Source organism: Lutra lutra, chromosome 4 (genome assembly GCF_902655055.1).
Source record: "Lutra lutra chromosome 4, mLutLut1.2, whole genome shotgun sequence".
Classification (NCBI taxonomy): Eukaryota; Metazoa; Chordata; class Mammalia; order Carnivora; family Mustelidae; genus Lutra; species Lutra lutra.
Genome location: NC_062281.1, coordinates 18,388,830 through 18,404,779, shown reverse-complemented (window position 1 = coordinate 18,404,779; position 15,950 = coordinate 18,388,830). Strand labels below are relative to the sequence as shown.

At 37.4% G+C, this 15,950-nt stretch overlaps 1 long non-coding RNA gene across 1 annotated transcript in view; it reads right to left on the bottom strand.

The window, feature by feature from the left end:
• The window catches only part of LOC125098494 (uncharacterized), a 610,756-nt gene that overhangs the window by 130,806 nt on the left and 464,000 nt on the right, over positions 1–15,950 (bottom strand). Inside the window, exons 5-6 of the long non-coding RNA XR_007126846.1 lie at positions 12,060–12,208; positions 3,040–3,149 (exon numbers count right to left, since the gene is read on the bottom strand). This is a non-coding gene — a long non-coding RNA (uncharacterized LOC125098494). The remainder of the gene's footprint in view (positions 1–3,039; positions 3,150–12,059; positions 12,209–15,950) is intronic.

Below are 15,950 nucleotides of genomic sequence, written 5' to 3'. Positions count from 1 at the left end.
TTCGGGTTTAAGATGAGTTTCTTGTAGGCAACATATAGATGGTTTTTGTTTTTTTATCCATTCTGATACCCTGTGTCTTTTGATTGGGGCATTTAGCCCATTCACATTCAGGGTAAGTATTGAGAGATATGAATTTAGTGCCATTGTATTGCCTGTAAGGTGACTGTTATTGTATATTGTCTCTGTTTCTTTCTGATCTATTACTTTTAGGGTCTCTCTTTGCTTAGAGGACCCCTTTCAATATTTCCTGTAGAGCTGGTTTGGTATTTGCAAATTCTTTCAGTTTTTGTTTGTCCTGGAAGCTTTTAATCTCTCCTTCTATTTTCAATGATAGCCTAGCTGGATATAGTATTCTTGGCTGCATGTTTTTCTCATTTAGTACTCTGAATATATCATGCCAGCTCTTTCTGGCCTGCCAGGTCTCTGTGGATAAGTCTGCTGCCAATCTAATATTTTTACCATTGTACGTTACAGACTTCTTTTCCCGGGCTGCTTTCAGGATCTTTTCTTTGTCACTAAGACTTGTCAATTTTACTATTAGGTGACAGGGTGTGGACCTATTCTTATTGATTTTGAGGGGGGTTCTCTGAACCTCCTGGATTTTGATGCTTGTTCCCTTTGCCATATTGGGGAAATTCTCTCCAATAATTCTTTCCAATATACCTTCTGCTCCCCTCTCTGTTTCCTCTTCTTCTGGAATCCCAATTATTCTAATGTTGTTTCGTCTTATGGTGTCACTTATCTCTCGAATTCTCCCCTCGTGGGCCAGTAGCTGTTTGTCCATCTTTTGCTCAGCTTCTTTATTCTCTGTCATTTGGTCTTCTATATCGCTAATTCTTTCTTCTGCCTCATTTATCCTAGCAGTGAGAGCCTCCATTTTTGATTGCACCTCATTAATAGCTTTTTTGATTTCAACTTGGTTAGATTTTAGTTCTTTTATTCTCCAGAAAGGGATTTTATATCTCCCGAGAGGGTTGCTTTAATATCTTCCATGCCTTTTTCAAGCCCGGCTAGAACCTTGAGAATCGTCATTCTGAACTCTATATCTGACATATTACCAATGTCTGTATTGATTAGGTCCCTAGCCTTTGGTACTGCCTCTTGTTCTTTTTTTTGTTGTGAATTTTTCCGCCTTGTCATTTTGTCCAGATAAGAGTTTATGAAGGAGCAAGTAAAATACTAAAAGGGTGGCAACAACCCCAGGAAAATATGCTTTAGCCAAATCAGAAGAGATCCCGAATTGTGAGGGGGGAGAAAGGGGATAAAAAGGGGTTCAGAAAGAAAGAAAAAAAAAAAAGAAACTATTAAAAAAAAGAAAGCCGATAAAGAAAAAATATAAAAAGAGGAAAAAATATATATATTAGATAAACTATTTAAAAAACGTTAAAAAAAGAAAACAGTAAAAGTTAAAAAAAATTTAGCAGAAGAAGAGAAAAAGAAAAAAAATTTGAAAAAGAAAAAAAAATTAAATTAACTGCAAGGCTAAAAAATCATGGGGAGAAAGCCATGAGTTCCGTGCTTTGCTTTCTTCTCCTCTGGAATTCCGCCGCTCTCCTTGGTAGGTGAACTTGGTCCTGGCTGGGTTTCCCGTTGATCTTCTGGGGGAGGGGCCTGTTGTAGTGATTCTTCAGGCATCTTTGCCCCAGGCGGAGTTGCACTGCCCTTACCCGGGGCTGCGCTGAGTAATCCGCTCGGGTTTGCTTTTGGGAGCTTTTGTTCCCTGAGCGCTTTCCATAGAGTTCCAGAGGACAGGAGTGAAGATGGCGGCCTCCCAGTCTCCGGCCCGGAGGAGCCGAGAGCCCGGGGCCCCACTCCTCAGTGCGCCCCCAGAGAACAGCGCCCAATGACTCCCGTCACCCTGGCCTCCGGCCGCACTCCGAGCTGACCGAGCCTGCGACCGGTTCAAGGCAACCCCGAGCTGAGAGTCACTCCTCGGCTCTGTCTCTGTAGCCGGCTTCCCCGTTCTAATACCGGTAAGCTCTGCGACACTCAGACACCCCCGATCCTTCTGCGACCCTGCGGGAGCTGAGGCCGCGCTGACCCCACCTGGGCTTCACCCCAGTTAAGCCTCTGGAGCGATGTCCCTCAGCGGAACACACTTTTAAAAGTCCTGATTTTGCTCCGTTGCTCCGCCGCTTGCAGGGAGCCGGCCCCTCCCCCCATGGTCTATCTTCCCGTCGCTTTGGATTCACTTCTCCGCCAGTCCTACCTTGCAGAAAGTGGTTGATTTTCTGTTTCTGGAATTGCTGTTCTTCTTCTCTTCAATCTCCCGTTGGATTTGTAGGTGTTTGCAATCTTTAGATAAGCTATTTAGCTGATCTCCTGCTACCCGAAGTAGTCTCAGCCTGCTACTTCTCCACCATCTTGACTCCTCCCTCGAGTTAATTTTATAATGATTGTCATGTCTCTCAAACTTACCCAGATTTTCATACTTTTAAGAAGAGTTATTTCTTGTTTCCATATTATAAGAAGTTTGGTTTTATGTATCACTTCATGTCTCTTTGTTTATTCTGTATTGAGTGAGTACACGTGTCCTTGGGTGTAGACTGCTAGGGTAATGAATCTGGTGCCTGAAGAATTATGATTTTAGGTGGGGAGCATGAGGCAAATGGATGGACATAAGTCTATGTTTCCTCATAACATCCTAAATCATAAATATTGTGGTGATGAAAAGTTAGCAGACAAATTACACAGTCTGGACCGAGTTATAATGCAAAAATTATTTCTCTCTAGAATTATTGGAACTTTGCAATACAATGAGCTCCAATATTCTATTGCTATTACCATTAAAAAGTAATGGTAATAAGGCTAATGCTCAAATAATGGATTTGTATGAACTTATTTCATTAGAATTAGTCCTGTTGACAAAGTACATTAAAATAATACTCAAAAGAACTTCAATAAATGGAAACCTAAATTAATAAAAAAAAATGTTCTTCATATTTTCTATTTTATGGAGTAGAAGTAGGAAGGAAAGAAAAAAAAAAAAGGAGACCAAAAAAAAAAAAATGGGGAAAGAGGGAAGAAAGAAAATGTTACCTTTTATGGAGGGTCCATGATGATAATCTGAGAGTAGATGGGCTCAAATGTTTGCCATGTCTGAAGCAATAATACAAACTCCAAGTACATTCTTTTGATTCATTCAATAGCTGTTGAGATAAGAATGATAATTTATAGGAACTAGTACAGAATCTCAGGATTGTACAAAAAGAAGGAGGGTTAAAAAAAAAAAAAGAAGAAGGAGGGTGCCATGGTTGGGCACACACATTATAAAAATTATTTTCTACTCATTAGATCATTTAAACCTTATAACAAAAGTTATTATTAAACCCATTGTGCAGATGAGGAAATGGGACTCTAGGAGATTAGATTGTTTGTCCAAGGTATGAGAAGGAAATATTCAAATGCACCCAGTTCTTCTTGAATTTGAACCCTTGTTTGTTTGTTGATACCATACTGAACAAAGGAAAACACATGAAACGTATTAAGTTAAAATGGAAAGGAGTTTGTGATTTTTCACCTTTAGTATGAAGCCATTGGAAAACTTCAAATAAAAGAGTGAATTTCTTCAATTACTAATATTAGCCAGAATGGTACTCAGGAATAGGTCTTCCATTTTACAGAACATGACATAGCTATTAATATGTGTAATGGGGCTAAATGAACTGAAAGGGGAAGATGAGAGACATGAGGATGTCTTCAAATACTTTGTCAGTAAGTATGGAAATCTATCCACCCGAGGGGCTGAAATTGTGGACAGTGTCACCAAACAGTGAGCACACAGGGCAGGGACACATGAAAACATTTCTCAGAAAAAACACCATTTCTCCCTTTTCAGTTGAGACAATGTTTTGTTTCTGTTTATGAATCATAGAAACTACGAATGAACAAGCTGTATTGGGTCATCTAATCTGCCCCTCAGGGAGGGCATGAGCTGCAGTTTATTCAATTCCCTTCCAGTTTCATGTGGACACTCCAGTGTGGGTTTTCGCCATACACTCTGGCCAAGGCTCTGTGCTCCAAGTCAGTATCACAGGAGTGTTGCCGTGACATTGGAAAGAAAAGGAAAAAGAACCTCCAACAAAAACATTTGTTGAGGGGGACGATTAAAAGAGGTTAACCTTATACAAATCTGTGAAAATTGAACACATGTAAGAGGAACTATATTTCTCAATGTTGAAATAAGTAGGGTTTCATAATTTTCATTAACCAAAGATAAAAAGGTAATCCTTCTTCTATTCCTAAGTGCAAGTGTACTGTCTTGTATTTGTCAAAGACTGTGAGATTAATGAGTGTTTTAAGTTTCTTGATTTTTAAGAAAATTGGGTTTAAAAAAAAACCATATAAATAGTATCCTAAACACTTTAAGCTTGCAAGACACTCATAGCCATGTGTAAAAGGGGACATAGATCCATATTTTGAATTTTGTTGAATGTTTACTATGTGCCAAGCCATTATGTTAAATATATTACATAAATTTGCTTCATAACTGCTCATTAAACAATGTGATATATTTTATCCTTTTTCCAGATACATAACAAACAATCAAAAATTGAACTTTAACTAGCTTGTTTGATTTCATTACTGTGTGACAAAGTGGAGTTCTGAGGTCATATTGGTCAGTCGGATTCCAAAACTCTGAACCATTATCTTTTATTTTGCATTCCCACCACACCTAGCAATACATTGAACAATTACCAGGTATTCAACAATTTTTTTTAAAGATTGTATTTATTTACTTATTTGAGAGAAAGTGAGAGAGAGAGCATGAGCGTGAGCAGGGAGAGGGTCAGAGAGGGAGAAAGAGAATCTTAAACCAACTCGCCACTGAGCCTAGAGCCGACATGGGGCTCAATCCGATGACCCCAAGATCATGACCTGAGCCGAGACCAAGAGTCCAACATTTAACCAACTGAGCCATTCAGTTGCCCCTAAAGAATTTTTTTAAATAGACTATCCTTTTAGATAGAGAAGAGCAGGAATTTTTTTTTTAAAGATTTTATTTATTTATTTGACAGACAGAGATCACAAGTAGACAGAGAGGCAGGCAGAGAGAGAGGAGGGAGCAGGCTCCCCGCTGAGCAGAGAGCCCCATGCGGGGCTCGATCCCAGGACCTCGGGATCATGACCTGAGCCAAAAGCAGAGGCTTTAACCCACTGAGCCACCCAGGTGCCCCAGGGATTAATACTGGATTTCATGAGCATAGGGCACTTGTTTCTGTCCAGAAATATGTGAAGACTGTAGATTGCAGGGTTCAGAAGACTTGATCTATACACCTGCTGTGTTGACCCTTGGCATGCTATATAACACTTTTGTGTCTGCCTCAGTTTTCCCATATCAAAAATGAGGGATTTTACCTTCATTCACAAGGTTTTTGTGAGGAATTAAATGAGTGGATATAGAAAGGCAGATAACATACTGTCCAGCATAAAATTAAATAATAACTCTCATATTATTATTATTATTATGTGTTTATGATTATACTAACAGCTCCATTAAGGTTTTCATTGTTCAAATATTTATTATTTATGTTATACTAGATTTATGTATTTTAATCTATTAATAATAATGATCACTGTCATTGATAGGATCTGAAATCTCTCCATTGTATACCTTCAGAGCTTAAATCTCTTTAGTTCTGTATGATTTATTAATTGAATGGAAATACCTCTGAAAGGTATATTAATTTAGTCCTTATTTGCAATCTGATTGTGAGTTAGTATGTCCAATTGTGTCCTTCTATCTGGTCTGGAGAAGGATCTGAGCCGATGAGTCTAGTAGCCCACATGGTTGGCCTGCAGAACATGCAACAGGAAACAGTGGCTACACTTGGAGTGATAGGTACCCAGGACAAACAGGCCCTTCTCACAGTTTAGTCTCTGCATTCCCTGGAGTGGCTGATATTTAATATGTGGGATGGTTCGTCTTCTCAGAAGTGAAAACATAACTTGTATTCATCCTCTCCAAATGTGAGATATTTTGGATTTTTTAACTTCTAAGTTCAGACAGTTATTTAAGTAAATCAGCTAACTTGAAAATGCTTTTGCAGTTGGAATTCTATAATTAAGTGTTGTATACACTTTTCAATATTATTTGAAAAATGGGCAAAGTTCTTTTTATTAAAAATAAAACTATATTTAATATTAGTACTTAAAACTTATACTCATGATGGAATATTAAGAAAACACATTAAATAGAAAAAAGAAAAAGATCACTCAAGGCACCAATATTCAAAGACAAACAAACTTAACCTTTCTTATGTTTATTTTAGTATTTTCTTTATTTAAATATTAACATTTGTTCTATTCTTTTGCTTTGTTATTTTTATATGCATATGATAATTTGGTAACTGCTTTTCACATAGTTAGATATCCACATATTTTCCTTATTATTGCATGGTATTAAAACATTTTTAATGCCTGCATAAATCAGTTCAGTAGATCTGGTTTCTGTATTTTATTTAATCATTTTTCTAAATGAACCACATTTATTTTATATATCATTTACATATTATTTTGATTTATTGTACCTATAAATAATACTATTCTGAACATTTTGTGTGTAAACAAATGCATGTTAAAGCCTGAACATGTGCCAGACCCAGAGTTTGCCCCTATGGGATCAATACTGAATAAGTCATGGCCCAGCCTGTGAGGACCTTAGAATCCATAAGAAAGATTAACAAATCAGTAAAAGGCATTTCTTTGCATGGCTCAGTAAGAACTTTGATCTCATGTTCAAAAGTTGCTTTGGAAGCAAAAAAGGAAGAGAAGCTGCTTCAGGCAGGGGCTAGGGACAACTATCTGGATCAGGAAATGCTTGACCTGATATTGAAAGTTGAATTGAAGGGCATCTGGGTGGCTCAGTCGGTTGAGTCTGCCTTCAGCTCAGGTTATGATCCCAGGACCCTGGGATCGAGACCCACATCAGGCTCCCTGCTCAGTGGGGAGTCTGCTTTTCCCTTTCCCTCTGCCTCTCCCCCGAGCTTATGCTCTCTCTCTTTCTCACTCTCTCTCAAATAAATAAAATCTTAAAAAAAAAAAGTTGAATTGAATTTAACTGGGTAAAATGGTGGGTACAGAAGAATTTCTTTTTGGGGCACCTGAGTCGCTCAGTGGGTTAAGCCTCTGCCTTTGGCCCAGGTCATGATCTCAGGGTCCTAGGATCGAGCCCTGCATCGGGCTTTCTGCTCAGTGGGGTGCCTGCTTCCCCCCACCCTCTGCCTACTTGTGATGTCTAGCTCTCTGTCAAATAAATAAATAAATTCTTTTTTTTTTTTAAGAATTTCTTTTCAAGAGGAAAAGAGCTTGTGCAAATATGTGCGATTTCTGAGGAATACTGACTAGTCCAATATGATAAGAGGAAAAAAGCTAGTAATTGATAAGATATCCTATTTGCCAGGTGCTGGGTTAACTACTTTACAAATATTAGCTTATTTAGTCCTGACAACATCTTTCTGTAGTAGATATTCTTATTATCCCCAATTTCAGATGAGAAAACAGGGGCTAAATGAAATTCTGTAGCTTGTTCAAACACACACAATGGATTTGCAAGGGGTGCTGGGTTTGACTCACACAATCTGATTCCAGACACCAGTCTCAACTGTCAACTTATTTAAGTGGTTGGAGATGATACTATGAAGACTTCAAACATTAAACTGTATCCCAAAAGCAAAGAGAAAAGTTTAAAGATTTTCAGTGATATAGCGGTATCACTAGATTTTTTTAAATTTATAAATATCATTAGACAATTATAAACTATACATTGGAGCATGTAAAAAAATGAAGGAGTCCTAGATTAAGGAAATGTTTAAGAAATGTCTAGGAGAAAGTTTTAAAAAGTAGGATAAAATATGCTGGGCATAGTTACAGATAAGCAATTCCTATAATAGACGTGTTTGTTCATAGGATGCACTTATTTTTAAAAGTCTTGGGTATATTTTCAGAGAGGGTGTGTGTGTGCACACCTGTGCACTAATTATTAAACTATTTTTTCTCAGTCAAAATTTCTTCTTAACCTGGTTTGTGATGCTGGGTCTCTTTCTCTGTAAGCCATGTGTCTCATTTGCCAGCTGGATTTCTGTTAGACATTTCACCCTGGCAGAAATATTTGGTTCTAGTTTTCAACATTTTTTGGTGCACTGACTTCCAGTACTAGGCAGTTACTCTTGGAAGTACCAGGACCAAAGGGTTCATTTGTTCTCTTGAAGTCTGAGCGTCAGCTCTGGAGGACTCCTCAACCAGCTTCTAGATTTTCAATGCCCCAACCTCTTTAATCTGTCTGCAACTGTAGGAAGCATCTTACATCTTTTAATTCCTTATCTCTGTGTTACGGAAGTGTCTCCTTTTGACATTTTCCATCCTCCAACTTCTTATATTTTATGTAATAAAGTAATTGGTGTGGGTTCTATCATCTTGGCCAGATACTGATGGGTACTTTTTAAAGGGATGATGACAATTCCTGGTTCCAGCCGTATATTTCTGCATTAATTAAACAAATGCTTATCAGAACAAGTGAAATATTTTAGAGGATATTTTGAGGGAAACAAATCCACTTAAGAATTCATAGCACATTCTGTATTTTCTACTAGTCAATACTCAATAATTAAATATCTATTAAGTATCTTCATCAATCTATTTGCTAGGAAACATTGACCCATTCTATGACTTTATACTGTGATTTGTCGATTTTGACTTAATTCAGTGGGCCCTTAAATTTGTGTACAAATCGTCCAGGTTTACAAATCCACTTAGTTGTTTGATTTATTAATGTTCAAAAATATTTGCAAAATAAGGGTTGTTTGATTTGGGATTTCTAATATTACATTTGTCTTTGCAGAAAATTTAAAGGATAAAAAATGCTTAACATCTTAATATTGTAATAGATTCTGAAATGATATTAAAGTGACTGGATAAATTTAAATGAAACAGAAAACTAGGAGAAGTATTAATAATTTCCCATTTATTTAAATACTTAAACCATTTCCAGGAAAATTTAAGTTGGATAGCAGAGAAACCAATCATGGATACCACAGAACAGAAAAACATAACCACAGAAGGCTTAAAAAGGAATTAAACAATTTTTTCCCCATTTTAACATTTCTATAACTGGTAAGTGAATTATAATTTCTATATTCATTTAACCTAGGATTTCTTCTTTTATTTTTCCTCAGGAAATATTAATAAATTGCTGGTACATTTTAGCATTTGAAGATATCTTAAATTGAATGAAATGTAATAAATGTGAATATGTATACATATATACATATATCATCATTTTTGTATATATTTTATTTTACTTTTTTGGGATTATACTTCTTGTATATATTTTTAATTTTGACTGCCTCTTCTTATCAGTTTGACTGATTAATTGCACAGCACGTAACCTTTTTTTCTATGTAGGTATTCTTCAGTAAAAACCTAACCCAACTCAGGAAGAGAGAAGAAACCAAAACGATAAAAAATAATGTTAAGAGAAGGATGTAATTTGGAGGTATGTTCATTTGTAACTTTCCATGAATCCCTATTTTCTCTACGTATATTTTCCCTTTCCAGTCATTAGTGACTAAGTTCCTTGACTTAATCATGCTGAGTGAATTCACATTTAAAGAACTGAAGAACTTCTGATGGAAAGTATAAGGAATGAGCTAAAAATGAGTATACACCAATTTTCTAATATCTCCTTCCTTTCATTTAATGATTTACAGATTTTTACATACATCGTGGGATGCATGCTCCTCACTTTGGAAATTACTGCATTGCAAAGATCGTGAAAAGATTAGTATAATGACTTTTAAAAAAAAAATTTGACTTTTGTATTCACATTAAGATTTTGAGTTACTTATTAATAAACTGTGTTTTTCCCCCCCTAGAACTGATATGGAGGAAATTTTGAAAATTGGCATGTTGTGAAGGATTTAAAAAGAATACAAAATGATTTCCACTTTCTTGAAGGCTTAAATCTAATGAAACAAACTGATGTGAATGCCTTAGAGTGTGAAAAAGTCTTAATAGAATACAGGAGGAATAGAAGAAAAAATAGCTTGCTGTAAGAGTGTAAGAGTAGGAGAAAGTCATTCTTCCTAGAGGCTCAGAACAGATTTCAAAAACAACCACATTTTCCCACATTATCAACCCAGTTTAGTTCAATCTGTACATGACTGCAAGTTGTTAGCAGTATATCCCAGGATGCTCTTTGTCAGGCCTATGATGTTTCAGTATTCTAGAATAATTTACAGGAAACCAAATATGGTAGGACCACAGAATATTGTTAATTTTATGGATGCCATAATCTCTTAGATGAACCCTATAGAAACAGGGAAATGGATAGAATTAATCCAAGAGTATTTTTATACAAAGGAGAGAAAGTCCTTCTTCTCCATTGCAATATTTCACATACTCACCTCAATTTCAGGCTAAGGCATAATATGCAAAGTTAACTCTGGATCAAAAAGGTTTTTTAGGGACGCCTGGGTGGCTCAGCTGGTTAAGTGACTGAGTCTTAATTTTGGTTCAGGTCAGGACCTTGGCTCAAGTCAGGATCTCAGGGTAGTGAGAAGGAGACCCGCATTGGGCTCTGCTCTCAGCATGGAGTCTGCTTGATATTCTCTCTCTGCTTTTCTCTCTGCCCCGCCCTAACTGCTTGCACGTGCTCTCTTTCTCTCTCTCTTTCTAAAAAAATAAATAAATAATAAATAAATAATTTTTTTAGTGATTCTGAATTCATACCATGGTGTTAATTATTAAGCTCATCTAAACATTTCACTATAGAAGGAAATGGACATTTTTATGTATTTAATAAGAGCATGGGAAATGTAAATTTAATTAGACAAATATTACAGAATCCATAATATGCACACAACTCTGATTGTAACTATGAAAAAGACCCAAGCTTTTACCTAAGAAGCTTAGAACTGACCCTAAGCACCCTGAGATGCTTAGCATTGAGAGATCAGGTCTGCCCATCTTTGTCTATATTCCCAGGAAAAGCTGGTCTGAATCTTCTATTTTAACTGTTTTGTAAAGTAAGTTGTGCTATTTAAATGCCTGCTGTACTTACAGACTTGCTGTGTCCAAGAAGAATACCACCGAAGAGGGAGTGTGGGGAAATTGAGTCAAGAGAAGACAGCCTAGTAAAGATGTAATTGAGACCTAAACAAAATTACAGTTATCCCAAGGTCTAACTCTTCTGACTTTTAAAAATATTTTATTTATTTATTTGAGAGAGATAAAGAGGGCATACATGCACGCGTGTCCCTGAGAGAGAGAGAGAGACAGAGACAGAGACCAAGAGGAAGCGAGCATAAGCAGGGGTGAGGGGTAGAGGGAGAGGGAGAAGCAGACTCCCCACTGAGCAGGGAGCCTGATGCAGGCCTCAGTCCCAGAACCCTGGGATCATGACTTGAACTGAAGGCAGACACTTAACCAACCAAGCCACCCAGGTGCCCTAACTCTTCTGATTTTTAAAAAAAGTTTTCCTATTGTTTTTCACCTTTTTTTCTGTATTCTTGTCGCAATGCTCAGTTTATTGTGAACTCATTCTTGACAATTAACAGCTTTACACTTGGGCATTGTGAAATGACTTGCTCTGGTGACCACCCCTACTTTCCTTACAAAATAAATCTTAAACTGTTCATTTAACTTGTCTTTTGTGATACGATTTTTCTCCTCTCCTGCCTGTACTGGATTCAGTGGAGGAGGGTCTGAGGGTCTCACATTCTCTTGTCTGTAAGAGAGTGAGATGCACCTGGCTTGCATCAGTCAGAGGAGAGGTTATCAATTGGCTGGTTGCTTCTAGGTCATTTTCAAATTGAAATAAGAAATAGCCCTTACAAGTAAATATGAAAGCTTCTTCAGTACAAGGTCACTACTCTCAGTATTTGAAATTTGCCTCTTCAAGCCTATCTGTCTGGCTTTCCTTTCCTCACAGACCCTACCCCTTTAGTGCTAATGAGAACCTCATGCCTTCCAGTCTGAAAGCAGGATTTGGACCTATTTCCCCCTTGTTAATGTAAAGCATGTCATTCTGGGCCCTATGCAGTACTATTTGCTTTTCTTACCGCTGAGTCTTGCCTGTAGGCAGTTTTGTATCATCCAGAAGGTTTCATATCTTAGCATTGTGTTGATTCTTAATTCCCTGGTCTCAGAATCCAGTGAGATATATTTGATTTACTAAGAAACTAAGCCTCTTTTCATATCCTGGTGAGATCTGCAAGAGACAGAGGTGAGATTTAAGAGAATAAAAGTCCTTTTGGCGAGGCCTATCTTTTCCTTGGTCTTACAAAGATTCTGTTTGGTAAGTGATTAAAGCTGGTCTGGACAGGCAGCAAACACCAGAGTAGATTTATAGCATCTAAAACAATACCTTCAAAGATCTTCTCCCAGAAAGCATGACCTAGAGGCATCCTTTCTATTGATCTAAGGCTCTAAGGAATTGCTCCAGAAGCAAACAAAGACCAATTATGCTTCTTTACTAAGAGACTTTGACATTTTATGGTTTTCTATGAAAATCCTGAACAGGAGTAAATAGGAATCTTATAGCCTTTCCTTGTCTGAATTGTAGGCATGCTTTGTCCCTCTGCAAAGCCAGCTGCTTTACTATTGTGACCTTACCCAGAGCATTGTCTCCCCACTATACTGGGTCAGTAGTCATTCCCCACACGAACTCCTGTTCTGGGGATAAAAGCAAGGGAAATAATATATGACCCCATCTTGGAGGTGATAACTTACTCTTCATCAAATATCAAGAAAGGTAAGAAAAAGAAAGATGTCATTTTCAGTACTCTTTTAGGTTTTTGATATTTTAGGACTTAGCATAAAATATTTTTTACTAATACCCTGTAAAATTTTGAACTTTCTTCCAGAAAGAGGTGCAATTTTTGAAGTGTTCTGAGCTTTTCAGAACACTCTTATCACTGAGGAAAATTCCGTATGCGTCACTGTCTTCCTACAGTACAGTTCTCTGTTTCACCCTCCAGAAAAGGATCTCTATTAGAATAAGAAGCATTTTATTTATTTGGTATTGACTATGGCCCCTAATGGACTATGTACCAGGTAAATAGAAAGTTCAATAAATTCTGGTTGGATTGAAAAATCCTTGTTCAATTGTTGATTTCTTTTTATGATTGAATAAAAGCAACCTCATTTCTTTCTATGCAAATGAAGAGTCTAATTCAATACTCTGTTCAAGTCACCTGTCTAACTAGAAGTTAGACTCATGGTCATGTACTTTATTGCTACTATCTGTGTTATATCTGTTGTTTCCACACCAAATTATGGTTTTCTGGAGGGCAGGACCCATGTCCAATTCAACTTTGTGTTCCCAGCATTGTAGATGTCCACATAATGCTTGTTGAATGAAGGAGCAGAATGATTCCATGGAATAAAACCAAGGTTCTTACACAGGGATTAAATTCCTGATTTACCCATTACCTATTACCCTAAAACTCTACATAATAGGCAGGCATAGTAACAGAAATTACAGGGATAGTCTGTTAATTGGTATCTCATACAAAATAGGTGTTATCACAAGTCTATATTGCCCATCCTACAATTGGCTATCCTTCACCTAAGTTCACGTTTGAAGTGTTTCAAAATTAAAATACACTGTATGTACCAAGAAGGCTCAGCAGCATGAAAAGCACATGGAGCAAGCGAAGAGAAAGGCAGAAGAAACATTGCCAGTGGTTGAGTTTTTTCCTAGTTGCTATTGCCTCAACTGTTCTGTCATGAGAAAGATCCTTCAGTTCGTAGTAAAAAAGTTGTTATATATCAAGTAATTACACGTTGCCTGCCGAAATGCTCAGCATTTACATGGACACCTTCGTGTAATTCTTATCTTAAAGTTACTAGGTAAGTACTATGATAAGCCCTATTTTTTTAGAGCACATTCTTGTGAATTTTATAACCCCTATTTTAAAAAGAAACAAAACAGAAGCTTTGAGTATTTAAGAACCTTGCCCATTGCATAGCAAAAAGCAGGTTGGAATTGCACCACTTTTGATTTTCTGACATCATAGTGAAAGCTCTTAAGTGCTGTGCCATACGGCCTACCCTTAGGTTTTGTTGTTGGAAGAGCTAAAGCTTGTATTGTACTGTGTGACATCAACAAGCAGAAGTAGGGCCAGTGCCTGAAAACCAGAGAAGGAAGACTTCGACTTCAAAGAAAGAAAGATATTTCCAAAGACTAGAACTATCCAGACTAGGCTCTTTTTGTAGCATCATGCCTGATGCACTGTAGGTAGTCAATAAAAGTTTGATGACATGGCAGTAGGCTGCCTCCAGACACAATGAGATGAGTCACTGTAACTCTTTCAATTGAAGCTGAACGAAATCTTTTGGAAGATATTGAGGAGGTAGGCCTTGTTTCGTAAGATTCGATTATGTGATCTCTAAGTGCTTTCCAAATCTGTGATCTAATTAGTTTATGATTCAATGATAATCTAGATATTTTAGAAATGAAATAATAGGAGAGGGAGGGAGATAGGGGGAGAGGGAGAAAGGGAAGGCTGTGGAACAGGGAGGGCGGGCAGAGAGAATGAGAATTGCAGAACCTAATACTCAATTATTTCTAGTGGCTGGTATTTAATAGACTAAATTCTTATCTGCTCAACTTGTTTGAGTCATTTTACCTCAAAGGGAGGTAGCAGGGGATATATCCCTAATCTACCGAAGAGGTTGAGGTGATGATGGAAATGATCAAGCCTCCCATGATCCCCCAAATGGGTTATAATTAGCTTCTCTACAAATCCCCCTCTCCCTATTGCCACATGTCATGCAATGAAAACCAGCGCACAGACTTCTAACCTCTCAGGGCCAGATTTCCCCATCCTCACGTAAAAGACTATTCTCCTGGTAGAGTTCTCTGAAAGTTTCAGAGTTTAGAAACCAAGTGAACTGTCAGCAAAGTTTCTCAAATAGGGTTGAGGTTATATTGAATAAGCCAGCCATCTGAACAACTGAGAATCAGTGCTCACTTTGCTACTCTTCTGCCAAAATGTGTAACATCTACCTGCTTATGTGCTAATCGAGGTCAACATTTACTGGGAGTTTGGGGGATCTTCTTCCAACAGAAGAGGGTTTAGACTATTTCAATAAAATGAATTAAGCTGGTTCATTTACCATAGATTATAAAATACAATATTTTTTCTTGCCTAGCCAACTTATTGGCTGCTTTTCTTATTTTGTTTTGATTAAACTTTTTTTTTTTTAAACAAGGGAAAAATCTCTTTGATTTAGATTTTTGGCAAGAGTTATCATTCCCTCTAACTTGGATCTAACTCCAAGGATCTCCCAACTCACTAGCATAGGATGTCACTTCCCCTTAACTGTTATCTTTGTTGTTAGTCAACTGTGGATATCTTGATCATGATGGATTTCTTTGTGGCCCTGAGTTGATCAAAATTCTAATTGCTGAGCGATACAGGAAGGGAGGTCTTTTTTTTTTTAAGATTTTATTTATTTATTTGAGAGAGACACAGTGAAAGAAGGAACACGAGCAGGGAGAATGAGAGAGGGAGAAGCGGGCTTCCTGCTGAACAGGCAGCCCAATGTGGAGGGTGGATCCCAGGACTCTAGGATCATGACCTGAGCCGAAGGCAGACATTTAATGACTGATTGCCCCAGGAAGGAAGGTCTTATCCACTGACTAGCAAGATGCATGATGTTGATATGAATTTTTCCCAACCCTGGGGAGGTTAGTTCCCCACAAGACAATTATAAATATGGAATGAGCTCAGAACCAAAGTTCAGAAAATAATAAAGAATTCAGTGTTCAGGTAGCATATGCACAGTGGTATGGAAAAAATAAAATTCTAGAGTAGTTTTAGAGCTAACATATAAAACTGAACTTCTACCAATAGTTACTGAGTGGCTATCATTGGAAGAGTGCTGGAGTAGATGCTGTAATATGATACCCAGATCTGCCCTTAGCATGGGGGCACTCATTGCCT